Source organism: Akebia trifoliata, chromosome 14 (genome assembly GCF_017979445.1).
Source record: "Akebia trifoliata isolate Shusen 1 chromosome 14, ASM1797944v1, whole genome shotgun sequence".
NCBI lineage: Eukaryota > Viridiplantae > Streptophyta > Magnoliopsida > Ranunculales > Lardizabalaceae > Akebia > Akebia trifoliata.
Window position 1 is genome coordinate 31,455,455 of NC_141388.1, and position 14,149 is coordinate 31,469,603.

Sequence of the window (14,149 nt, forward strand, 5' to 3'; positions counted from 1 at the left end):
TGGATAATTGATTCTGGCGCAACTGATCATATGACTGGTTGTTCCAAATTGTTCTCATCTTATAGTTCTCGTGCAGGCAATAAAAAGGTCAAAATTACAAATGGTTCACTCTTGGTAATTGCCAGGATAGGAACTATCAAACTCACGTCGTTATTAACCCTCCATGATGTGCTTCACGTTCCCAATTTGTCTTGCAATTTATTGTCCATCACTAAAATTACCTTTGATCATCAATGTCAAGCTAATTTATATTCTTCTCATTGTGAGTTTCAAGAATTGACCACGGGGAGGATGATTGATAGTGCTAAGGAAAAAGATGGACTCTATTATTTTGATGATGGACCTAACTCAAGTAAACGATGACCAAGTACTTGCTTAAATTCTGTTTCTGTTTCCAAAGATAATGATATTATGTTATGGAATTATAGGTTAGGCCATCCTAGTTTTCAGTACTTAAAATACTTGTTTCCCAATTTATTTCAGAATAAAAGCCCATATTTTTTTCAATGTGAAGTTTGTTAGTTTGCTAAACATCAACATGCATCCTTTTCTACCCAACCCTATATACCAATTACACCATTCACTGTGGTTCATAATGATATCTGGGTCCTTGTAGAACATCTGCGTATTCTGACAAAAGATGGTTTGTGATCTTTATTGATGATCACACGAGATTAAGTTGGGTTTATTTGATGAAGGAAAAATCTGAAGTGGGAACAATTTTCAAAAACTTTTACACCATGGTACAAACACAATTTCAAAAAAATGTTCAAATATTGCGAAGTGATAGTGGTCGCGAATCTTTCAAAAACATTTTGGGCCAATTTTTTCTTGAAAAAAGAATTGTTCATCAAAGCTCTTGTGTCGACACTCTGTGTAATGACCTGAAAATCCTAAAATGTATCTCGAGGAAAGAATTTTAGATCCATGCATTGATTTAAAAGTTATCAAATCCTCGAGTTTCGCGTTAGATATTTTACAATAGGTAAATTACACCTTAGAGACGTAATTTGAGGAAATCGATCATATCATTAGATTCGTGTCGAAAAATCACCCGAAATAGAATATAAGTTTGTCCAATTCGGCATTTGAAAAAAATAATTCCCAAAATGACAAGTATGTCCCAACTTAAGTGATATAAATATCTAAATTCTATTAGAAAAATTAGATTTTTCTTATTCTCCTCTCTAAACAAATCTCAACCATTTTCCTTCAATATTTGAAACTCAGATCCACGCCAAACGAGAACGATCCGAGTTTAGGCACAAGAAGGAAAGTTGTTCCTCTCGCTGAGGGTTATGCGTGGATACAAAAAAAATCCGATTTTCGCCGGAAGAAAATTTTGGAGATTGGCCGGAGACGATTTTAAAGTCCGTTCAACCGTTGAAAATAGCTTGATGTAGGTTGTCTTCCCTTCTACCTTCTAGTTATGCGATAATTTCATAGAAAATCCATATGATTGTTGATAAATCGATTATTTCATTAAATTTATACATATTTGAACGATTTGAATCATGTTTACATGCTTATTTATGATTGGTTTTAGTTCATTTGATGTAATATAAGTATTTTATAGTTAATATGATATTTGGATCGAGTTTGGTCGAGTTTCGACGAAAAATCAGCAATTCGAAAAAGTATCCGAATGTTAAGTTTGGTTCAAATTTGTTTTGTGTTGCTTCCATATAGTATGTATACCCATTTCCTACATTTATTTCATTAAAAATAATTAAGTATTACTTTAAGTTCTTTAATAAATAAATAAATAGTTCGCTTTCAATTTCGACTTTGAAAAATTATTTTTCAACACTTAGTTAAATTTTTATAGATTTTCAGCTTTTATGTCTTATGGTTTTATCTTTTTTTTCGAGTCTCTCGACTCAACCAAAACCATCGAATGGAATTGGTTGATGCTTTATGGATTTCGAATTGCTTTAAAAGTAAAATTACTTTAATAGATATGTAGGAAATTAGATGATAGATTGATTAATTTAATCGATGGATGGATAAAGAGAACGTATGTTCTCGACTGATTGATGGGATAGTGCCTCCAGTTTTACGTAGTGGCCATGTCACGTAAAACGTGATAGATGGATAGAGGGATGAGATGATTGATGGATGGATATGACAGATAACTGTCACTGGAGGGTACTACCAAATTTTGTTTGTATTTTCGATTAAAAGAAATGATATATTATATACAAAATAAATTATTTTGTTTACCAGTAAAGGTTTGTAGAAAACCCATAAAGAGTGACGCGTTGCTGTGTATCCGGAAGCGGCGAGTCAATCTAGGATAACACTAGATGTCATATGCTCTTCGGTAGTATGGGATACCTTAGAGCATATTACAGCTTATGAAATCATGGAATTTCTCCTACTTATTTCCTGGGGAACGTTGTGTGTAAAGGCGGTCTCTGTATAGTGTAGAGCTAAGCGGGGTTCACATGCATTGCCTCTTGATAGGCTTCGACGCGAGGGGTCTCCTAGGCTAGTTAGTGATCACTATTAGTCTGTAGTCGTCAAACGGTCGACCTCACCGTTAGTTGAACTCAGTATTGGGTTCTTAGTCAACGGCCAATCTAAGCCTGATAAATGGTCATCCAACCGTGGTATGCTAGACCGGCCACAAAATCAGATTATAACGATGGGATTCCACATCTGAGGTTAAGTTTGGAATATCATATTGCCATAGCCGAGGCGGTTATATCGGCGTGTTCCTCTGCTCTCTTATCGATTATACCGCTGTGTTCTTATTATGTATATTTTTCTTCTTTTGTAATGATTGATAGATGTTTTCATTTAAAATATGCATATGTTACTTTAAATGATAGAAATGATAGGTTGAAATTATTTAACTGTTTATTGAATATGCTTAGACATTTATCGTATGTTATATTATGAAAAACTTACATTATTTAACTGTTCAACTGATTACTCGTGCAAGTATGACTCGTTGTTAGAACGGCGTTCATCCTGCTGAGTAACATTCCCCTGTTACTCACCCTATCCTTCCCCTTTCAGATTATTCAACTTTTGAAGAACCGTTCTTTGAGGAGTCTTTTAAGGAGGTCCTCGAGGAGGATCAGATTGATGTCTTGCCGCCGCCATGTCTTTGAGGACTAGTAGAGGATCTTAGCAGTTTTTGGTTGTAGATAAGAAACATGGTAGTTTAGAAATTTTTGTAACCTGATGAATTATGAGATTAAAGATCTTGACTTATATCAGTGTTTGTCGATTTCTTCTGTTTACTCTAGACTCTCGTATAGATGTTAGTTAAATGTTTATTACGCTGCGTATATTTTCTTTTCATAAGTGTTATTATTTATGAATGTTCTGTCAGATTGTGTGATTGATTACCTCACACCTCGAGATTCTGACTGATGAATCATAGGGATTCGTGTTGGGATTTCGGGACGTGACAGCGTGGTATCAGAGCTCAATATTAGTTCCGGATGGGATGAGAGCTCTTCTGTGTCTAGAAGTCTGTTAGAGTCTAGATTGGAGATAGGATTAGGAATAATAAGAAATTCCTTAAGGATATGAAGTATGAGACAATAGGTATTTGATGAATTAATGGACTAAGTAGTATTAAATAGAATATGTTTGAATGCATAAATGTTTGATGTGTAATTAGTACTCTGCCTAAAGTTTGATGAAATGTCTTTTGGATTTGGAGAAATTATAAGGATTGTTTAATTGCATATTTGATTAGATGGCAGGCAGAGGTAGGCCAAGCAAGAGGCCCCAACCTACAGATGCAGGGACATCTGAGGCTAGACAACCAACAGAGATGGAATTGATGATGCAAGCCATAACTGCGATGTCTCAGAACCAGGAAAGAATACAAGAAAGGCAGATGAAAATGATAGAAGATCAGGCAGTCTTGATGAGACAGTTGACTGGGATGATAGGGGGCCAGAACCAGTCAGGTGCACATATACCTGAGGTTGCTCCGGAGCACACCCCTGACTCCACACCTGATCAGGGTATACCCCCACCTCCACCAACACAGATACCGAGACATGTGCAGTTGGTGCGACCACCATATCAGGGTCTTGCGGGTGCTCTCTTGAGAGAGTATAGGAGTATGAGGCCACCCAGCTTTGATGGAGCTGCGGACCTCGTAATGGCGGAAGAATGGTTGGAGGAGTCTGATAAATACTTGTGCACTATGGAGTGTTCAGACACTCAGAAGGTTTTGTGTACCTCTTTTATGCTTCAGAGGGGTGCAGCACATTGGTGGACTTCGGTGAAAAACAACCAACCAGAGATTCAAAACAACTGGACGATCTTTCAGAAAGTGTTCTTAGAGAAGTATGTTCCCTCTAGCTCCCAGGACAGAAAGAGGATGGAGTTTGATAGGTTGGCACAGGGTAACATGTCCGTGGACCAGTATGAGTCCCGCTTTACCCAATTGGCTCGTTATGCTCCCGAGCTGATTTTCACCAACCAGATGAAAGCAGAGAAGTTTGTTAGAGGGTTGAAAGTCACTTTCAGGAGTAGGATGGCAGCCTTCGAGGTTACTAGCTACTCTGAAGTGGTCACAAGAACCCAAAGGCTAGAGCGGGCAGATGAGGTCATTCACGAGCAGAGTGTTGGGATGAGGACGGTACCCCCACCAGTCAAGAGACATATGATTTACAGGCCCAGTAGTTCAGGGCAGCAGTGGACCAGCCAACCACAGGGTCAGAGCAGTTTCTGACCCCCAGTATCTACATGCCAGTTTCCACAGAGGACAGTAGCATCAGTGCAAGGCAGGGGTCAGGCTACTCGTTCGCAGAGTCAGATGACTAGAGGCCAGGGACAGACTTCGAGGCCTCAGGTTCAGACTACTAGACCTCCACTACCGTCGCAGAGGGCACCTACGGGTCAGGCCAGTAGAGAGCCGATTAGTTGTTATGAGTGTGAAGAGTTGGGACATCTGAGGAGACAGTGCCCCAAAATCCCCCAGCAGACCCGTGATTCGATGACTCAGGCTAGGGTCTATGCTATGACGCAAGCTGACGTTACAGCTTCAGAGGATGTGGTGGAAGGTATAATTATGTTATATAACTGTTTAGCACATGTATTGATGGATTCAGGTTCCACACATTCATTTGTATCTTCTAGCATGGTAGAAAAGTTAGAACTTTCTACAACAGACACCAATAGGACACTTTCGTTGATGACTCCCCTGGGAAACAAAACAATGCCACATCGAGTGTGTAACTCGTGCATTCTCAAGATAGGAGATAGTTCATTTGAACTGAACTTGATAGTCTTAGAACTTCGAGATTTCGACATCATCTTAGGCATGGACTGGTTAGCTGCATACCATGCGATTATAGATTGTTATGCCAAGACAGTTAAGTTTGGTGTGCCGGGACAGCCAGAGTTCAAATTCAAGTTTAAGGGAATTCGAAATCGTGTAATCCGAGTGATAGAACCATCTAGGAATGGGACTGATTGGGATAGTTTGTATAGCATGAAAACTACCGTTAGTGAGGTGAATGAAGAGTCACTAAAGGTGGAAGCAATCCGAATAGTATGCGACTATTCCGATGTCTTTCCTGCAGAGTTACCTGGGTTACCCCCAATCAGGAAGATTGACTTCTCAATCGAATTGATTCCAGGAACTAGACCCATATCGATTCCACCTTATCGAATGGTCCGAGCAGAAATGAAGGAGCTAAAAAGTCAATTGGAAGAGTTGACAGGCTTGGGTTTCATTTGTCCGAGCAGCTCGCCTTGGGGTGCTCCAGTTTTGTTCGTAAAGAAGAAGGATGGGTCAATGAGATTATGCATTGACTATCGAAAACTGAACCAAGTGACGATAAAGAACAAGTATCCACTCCCCAGGATTGATGATCTGTTTGATCAACTAAGAGGTGCCAAGTACTTCTCAAAAATTGATCTAAGATCGGGATACCACCAGTTGAGGATCAAAGAGGAGGATGTTTCGAAGACAGCATTCCGAACTCGGTTAGGGCACTTTGAGTACCTAGTAATGCCATTCGGTTTGACTAATGCACTTGCGGTGTTTATGGATCTCATGCAGCAAATGTTTTGGGATTTCTTGAATGTCTTCATTACCATCTTCATTGACGATATCTTGATTTATTCGAAGACGGAATTTGAGCATGAGGATCATTTGAATGTCACACTTCACAGGTTGCGCCAAGAAAAGTTGTATGCTAAATTCTCCAAGTGCGAATTCTGGTTAGATGAAGTGAAGTTCTTGGGTCATGTGGTTTCCAAGAATGGGATATCGGTGGACCCGTCGAAGATTGAAGCGGTTATGAACTGGTAGAGACCTACTACCGTTACTGAGATCAAGAGTTTTCTTGGACTTGCGAGATACTACCGTAGGTTTGTAGAAGGCTTCTCGAAGATAGCTTCGTCATTAACGAAGTTAACTTAGAAAGGGGTCAAGTTTGAATGGACCGATAGTTGCGAAACAGCATTCCAGGAGTTGAAGACTCGACTAACCACGGCACCCGTTTTGATAGTCCCTAAGCTAGGAAAGAAATATATCATTTATGCTGATGCTTCTCATACGGGACTTGGGTGTGTATTAATGCAGGATAGTCAAGTAATTGCTTACGCATCGAGACAGTTGAAGATCCACGAGAAGAACTATCCGACCCATGATTTAGAATTGGCAGCTATAGTGCACGCACTCAAGGTTTGGAGACACTATTTGTATGGGGAGACCTTCGAAGTGTATTCAGATCACAAGAGTCTCAAGTATTTATTCTCGCAGAAGGAATTGAATATGAGGCAGAGGCGATGGATGGAATATCTGAAAGACTACGACTTTACATTGCATTACCATCCTGGTAAGGCCAATGTAGTAGCAGACGCTTTAAGTCGTAAGAAAGATGGGGTGTTTGCTCACATAAAGATTGAGGAATGGAAAATGCTAGAAACTGCAACCGATTATGCATTCAACATTCCCTCAGAAACAGATGAGCAGAAATCCTATGTAGCTCACATGAGAGTACAACCCCAGATTGTTGAAAGGGTTATTGAAGCGCAGAAGATTGATACGGAATTGGAAGGGTACCAGGAGAAAGCAGAGGACTTTGGTGAGCAGAGTTGGAGGATTCATGATGATGGTAGTATATGGTTCAATAGTAGACTTTGGGTTCCTCACAACGCCTTGTTGAGGAAGGACATAATGGATGAAGCCCATAAGTCGCATTTTTCTATTCATCCAGGGAGTACCAAGATGTATCAGGACATGAAAAGAAATTTTTGGTGGCTAGGAATGAAAAAGCACATTGCCCAGTATGTGAGTCGTTGTATGATATGTCAGCAAGTAAAGGCTGAGCATAGGAGACCTGCAGGGTTATTGCAACCACTTCCTATTCCGGAATGGAAATGGGAGCACGTGACTATGGATTTTGTTAGTGGGTTGCCGAAGGCCAGTGATGGGATTGATACTGTATGGGTGGTTGTAGATAGACTTACTAAGTCTGCTCATTTTCTACCTATCAAGATGACTTACACTGTGGATAAGCTGAGCAGGATTTATGTATCAGAGATTGTGAAGTTACATGGAGTCCCAGTTTCTATTGTATCTGATAGGGATCCACGTTTTACATCTCAATTCTGGCAGAGATTTCAAGTTGCATTTGGTACGAAGTTGAAGATGAGTACAGCATTCCACCCACAAACTGATGGGTAGTCAGAACGTGTTATTCAGATATTGGAAGACATGTTGAGGGCTTGTGTACTAGATTTTGGAGGTAACTAGAAGAATCACTTGGCAATAGCTGAATTTGCCTATAACAATAGTTACCAATCTAGTATAGGCATGGCACCATTTGAAGCGTTATATGGCAGACCGTGCAGATCGCCAAATTATTGGGTAGAAGTCGGAGATAGTATTCTGTTGGGACCCGACATCGTCTCGGAGACTACTAAGAAGATTAAGACAGTTCGAGAAAGGTTGCGGGTAGCACAGAGCAGGTAGAAAAGTTATGCAGATCATCGTCGACGACCGTTAGAGTTCGTAATCGGTGATTTTGTGTTCTTAAAGGTTTCTCCAAGAAGAGGAATCAGTAGGTTTGGGATTAAGGGTAAACTAAAGCCGAGGTATGTAGGACCGTTTGAAATCATAGACAGAGTTGGCACGGTTGCATACAAGTTGGCTTTACCTGCTCAGTTAGAAAGGGTTCATAATGTATTTCATATATCGATGTTGAGAAAGTATGAACCGGACCCATCCCACGTCATTGACTGGCAGTCCTTGAATCTAGAGGAAGACATATCGTATGAAGAGGGGCCAGTGCAGATTCTTTACCGTAAAGAGAAAATGTTGAGGTCACGAGCTATTCCGTTGGTTAAGGTGCTTTAGAGACATCACAATGTCGAGAAAGCGACTTGGGAGAAAGAAACGGAGATGCGTGCCCAATTTCCAGAATTATTCTTCGATTGAGGTATGTTTAATTTCGAGGACGAAATTCTTATTAAGGGGAGGAGGATGTAATGACCTGAAAATCCTAAAATGTATCTCGAGGAAAGAATTTTAGATCCGTGCATTGATTTAAAAGTTATCAAATCCTCGAGTTTCGTGTTAGATATTTTACAATAGGTAAATGACACCTTAGAGACGTAATTTGAGGAAACCGATCATATCATTAGATTCGTGTCGAAAAATCACCCGAAATAGAGTATAAGTTTGTCTAATTCGACATTTGGGAAAAACAATTCCTAAAATAACAAGTATGTCCCAACTTAAGTGATATAAATATCTAAATTCTATTAGAAAAATCAGATTTTTCTTATTCTCCTCTCTAAACAAATCTCAACCATTTTCCTTCAATATTTGAAACTCAGATCTACGCCAAACAGAACGATCCGAGCTTAGGCGGAAGAAGGAAAGTTGTTCCTCTCGCCGAGGGTTACGCGTGGACGCAAAAAAATTCGATTTTCGCCGGTCGAAAATTTTGAAGATTGGCTGGAGGAGATTTTAAAGTCCGCTCAACCGTTGAAAATAGCTTGATGTAGGTTGCCTTCCCTTCTACCTTCTAGTTATGCGATAATTTCATAGAAAATCCATATGATTGTTGATAAATCGATTATTTCATTAAATTTATACATATTTGAACGATTTGAATCATGTTTACATGCTTATTTATGATTGGTTTTAGTTCATTTGATGTAATATAAGCATTTTATAGTTAATATGATATTTGGATCGAGTTTGGTCGAGTTTCGACGAAAAATCAGCAATTCGGAAAAGTATTCGAATGTTGAGTTTGGTTCAAATTTGTTTTGTGTTGCTTCCATATAGTATGTATACCCATTTCCTACATTTATTTCATTAAAAACAATTAAGTATTACTTTAAGTTCTTTAATAAATAAATAAATAGTTCGTTTTCAATTTCGACTTTGAAAAATTATTTTTCAACACTTAGTTAAATTTTATAGATTTTCAGCTTTTATGTCTTATGGTTTTATTTTTTTTTCGAGTCTCTCGACTCAACCAAAACCATCGAATGGAATTGGTTGATGCTTTATGGATTTCGAATTTCTTTAAAAGTAAAATTACTTTAATAGATATGTAGGAAATTAGATGATAGATTGATTATTTAATCGATGGATGGATAAAGAGAACGTATGTTCTCGACTGATTGATGGGACAGTGCCTCCAGTTTTACGTAGTGGCCATGCCACGTAAAACGTGATAGATGGATAGAGGGATGAGATGGTTGATGGATGGATATGACAGATAACTGTCACTGGAGGGTACTACCAGATTTTGTTTGTATTTTCGATTAAAAGAAATGATATATTATATACAAAATAAATTATTTTGTTTACCAGTAAAGGTTTGTAGAAAACCCATAAAGAGTGACGCGTTGCTATGTATCCGGAAGCGGCGAGTCAATCTAGGATAACACTAGATGTCATATGCTCTTCGGTAGTATGGGATACCTTAGAGCATATTACAGCTTATGAAATCATGAAATTTCTCCTACTTATTTCCTGGGGAACGTTGTGTGTAAAAGCGGTCTCTGTATAGTGTAGAGCTAAGCGGTGTTTACATGCATTGCCTCTTGATAGGCTTCGACGCGAGGGGTCTCCTGGGCTAGTTAGTGATCACTATTAGTCTGTAGTCGTCAAACGGTCGACCTCACCGTTAGTTGAACTCAGTATTGGGTTCTTGGTCAACGACCAATCTGAGCCGGATAAATGGTCATCCAACCGTGGTATGCTAGACCGGCCACAAAATCAGATTATAACGATGGGATTCCACATCTAAGGTTAAGTTTGGAATATCGTATTACCATAGTCGAGGCGGTTATATCGGCGTGTTCTTCTGCTCTCTCTTATCGATTACACCGCCGTGTTCTTATTATGTATCTTTTTCTTATTTTGTAATGATTGATAGATGTTTTCATTTAAAAGATGCATATGTTACTTTAAATGATAGAAATGAAAGGTTGAAATTATTTAACTGTTTATTGAATATGCTTAGACATTTATCGTATGTTACATTATGAAAAACTTACATTATTTAACTATTCAACTGATTACTCGTGCAAGTATGACTCATTGTTAGAACGGCGTTCATCCTGCTGAGTAACATTCCCCTGTTACTCACCCTATCCTTCCCCTTTCAGATTATTCAACTTTTGAAGAATCGTTCTTTGAGGAGGTCCTCGAGGAGGATCAGATTGATGTCTTGCCGCCGCCATGTCTTTGAGGACTAGTAGAGGATCTTAGCGGTTTTTGGTTGTAGATAAGAAACATGGTAGTTTAGAAATTTTTGTAACCTGATGAATTATGAGATTAAAGATCTTGACTTATATCAGTGTTTGTCGATTTCTTCTGTTTACTCTAGACTCTCGTATAGATGTTAGTTAAATGTTTATTCCGCTGCGTATATTTTCTTTTCATAAGTATTATTATTTATGAATGTTCTGTCAGATTGTGTGATTGATTACCTCACATCTCGAGATTCTGACTGATGAATCATAGGGATTCGTTTTGGGATTTCGGGGCGTGACACTCTGCAACAAAATGGTTTGGCTGAAAGAAAAAACAATCACTTACCAATCACGTACCTAAATATCTTCGGGGTGAAGCGGTTCTTACTACTACATATCTCATAAATAGAACGCCTAATAAGGTTTTAAGCTTTGAAACACCTTTTGATGTTTTTCGTAAATTTTATCCAACAAATCGTCTTTCCTCTTCTTTACCACTAAAGATATTTGGTTGTACCGCTTTTGTTCATATTCATAATCATAATCGAGGAAAACTTGAATCCCGAGCCAAAAAATGTGTGTTTGTTGGTTATGCTTCCACTCAAAAAGTGTATAAATATTTTGAACCCATTTATGAAAAAATGTTTGTTACCATGGATGTCACATTTTTTGAATTACATCCTTATTTCACGCCTCATCTTCAGGGGGGGAACTAAAACAAAGACTTGGCTATTTTGTATGATTTGTTCCAAATTGAAGACTCACAAACTAATCATTTTCCAACTTTGATTACTCAACCTGAAAACCCAAGCTTTATTAAAGCAGGAGAAAGTGAGGCGAGTTTTTTAGATACTGAAAATGCAGGTCTTCTTATAGTGCCATCTCATGATGTTCATGATCTTATAACAACTAACAAAGGAGAAACAGGAAAAATAACCACAGAGCCGGTACCATTGGATATTGTCTACTTGCAATAGAGGACAACTCGAAAGAAAATGTCTTCCAATCCTTTGTACTACTCAAAATTCGTAAATCCTCCAGGTAATGTCCTCACCGAGCCTTTACCTCATGTTCAATCCATTTCATCTTCGAGTTCTGGGTCCTTTAGTTCTGAATTTGAATCTAGTTCCAATCCTGAGATCGATGATTCTAAACTTCTCATTGCTATCCGGAAGGGTGTGAGGTCTTGCACCCAGCATCCATTGTCCAATTATGTGTCATATGAAAATCTCTCACCTGTTTTTCGTGCTTTTACCACACAATTGTCTTGTATAGAGATTCCTAATACTGTGCAAGATGCTCTAAAAGTTCCTGAGTGGAAGGAGGTTGTATTCGAGGAGATAAAGGCTCTTGAAAAAAATGGCACGTGGGAATTAGTTGACCTACCAAAAGGAAAGACAGTTGTAGGGTGCAAATGGGTGTTTACAATTAAGTATAAATCTGATGGCTTTCTAGAATGGTATAAAGCTAGATTGGTTGCCAAGGGATTCACTCAGACCTATGGCATTGATTACTTGGAGACATTCGCCCCAGTTGCAAAGCTAAACTCTGTAATAGTTCTTTTCTTACTTGCAGCTAATCGTGACTGGCTTCTGCAATAGCTGGATTTAAAAAATGCATTCCTCAATGGTGACCTGGAGGAAGAAGTGTACATGGATGCACCTCCAGGATTTGGTGAAAAGTTTGGCACAAAGGTATGTAAATTGAAGAAGTTCTTATATGGGTTAAAACCGTCACCAAGAGCCTCGTTTGAGAGATTTACTCAATTTGTTAAAAGTCAGGGGTATACTCAAGGACAAGGTGACCATACGATGTTTATAAGACATTCACAGGATGGGAAGATAGCGATATTGATTGTGTATGTAGACAATATAATTCTCACTGGAGATGACGTACTAGAGATGAACCGATTGACGACTTCCCTCTCATCAACATTTGAAATCAAGGACTTAGGGTCTCTGAGGTATTTCCTTGAAATGAAGGTTGCTCGGTCGAAGAAAGAGATTATTGTCTCCCAACGGAAGTATGTCCTGGACCTCCTTAAGGAGACTGGGATGAGCAGTTGTAGGCCAGTAGATACTCCAATTGATCCAAATCAAAAACTTGGAGATGAGAAGGAAGGTGATCCAGTGAATACAGCCTGGTATCAAAAATTGGTGGAAAATTTAATTTATTTATCACATACATGACCCGATATTACTTTTGTTGTGAGTTTGATAAGCCAGTTTATGCACTCACCCTACGAGAAACATCTTGAAGCAGTTTATCGGATTCTCAAATACTTGAAAAGTACACTAGGCAAGGGTTTACTTTTCCAAAAGACCACACAACAAAATATAGAGGCATACACTAATGTAGATTGGGCAGGCTCAGTTATGGACAGGAGATCCACGTCAAGATACTGCACTTATGTCTAGAAAAATATGGTCACATGATGAAACAAGAAATAGAATGTGGTTGCAAGGAGCAATGTTGGGGCAGAATATAGGGCTATGGCTAACGAAGCTTGTGAGATGCTATGGCTGAAGAGAATCCTTGAAGAGCTGCAGATGCTAGTGAACATGCTAATGAAGTTGTATTGTGACAATAAAGCTGCAATAAGTATTGCTCAAAATCCAGGCCAACATGATCGCACAAAGCATGTAGAGATTGACCAACACTTCATAAAAGAGAAGATTGATAGTGGAACTGTTTGCATGCCTTTTGTTTCAACTACTCAACAAATAGCTGATATTTTTACCAAAGGACTTTTCAAACCTAGTTTTGAGCTCTTTGTGAGCAAGTTGGGCATGATAGATATCTACTCTCTAACTTGAGAGGGGGGGGTGTAAGATTTCTAATGAATAAATTAGGAAATTCTATTCTTGCAAATAAAATCTAAAATTACTATTTCAGATTTTAGTAATTTATGTTTTCTAGCTTAGAGAGTTGCTTGATTTGATTTACTTTGTTTTAGTAATTTCTTTACTATTTATTTTGTAACGTTTCTCTTGAAATAATAAGAAAGAATTTTTCTTCTTCTTCTAAAAACCTTCATTTGGAGATTTTAGAAGGAGAATAAGAAGACCAAGGTAGGATGGTCATTTAATGTGTTTTTTCTTGAAATTAAGCGTAACTTCTAGTGTGTGAACCTTTATATCCCCAAAGGCCTAAAAAAAAAGACCTTTCCAAGATAAAAATGATGAAGAGACCTACCTTCCAAAAATTTGTCCAATTCTCTCCTTGCATTCCCCCCCCTCCCCCCCCCCCCCCCCCCCCCCCCCCCCCCTAACACACACACACAAAAATCTCTCTTTTACCTCTATTTTCCTTTTATATATTTTTAGTTTTTATCTTATCTCAATCATGTAGTATAAGCATTCTTAATGGCTAGGAATAAGGGTTGATAGTACACACCTTTCATTGGATGATCCTCACTATCCTTAAGTCCATAATAAACATGTTG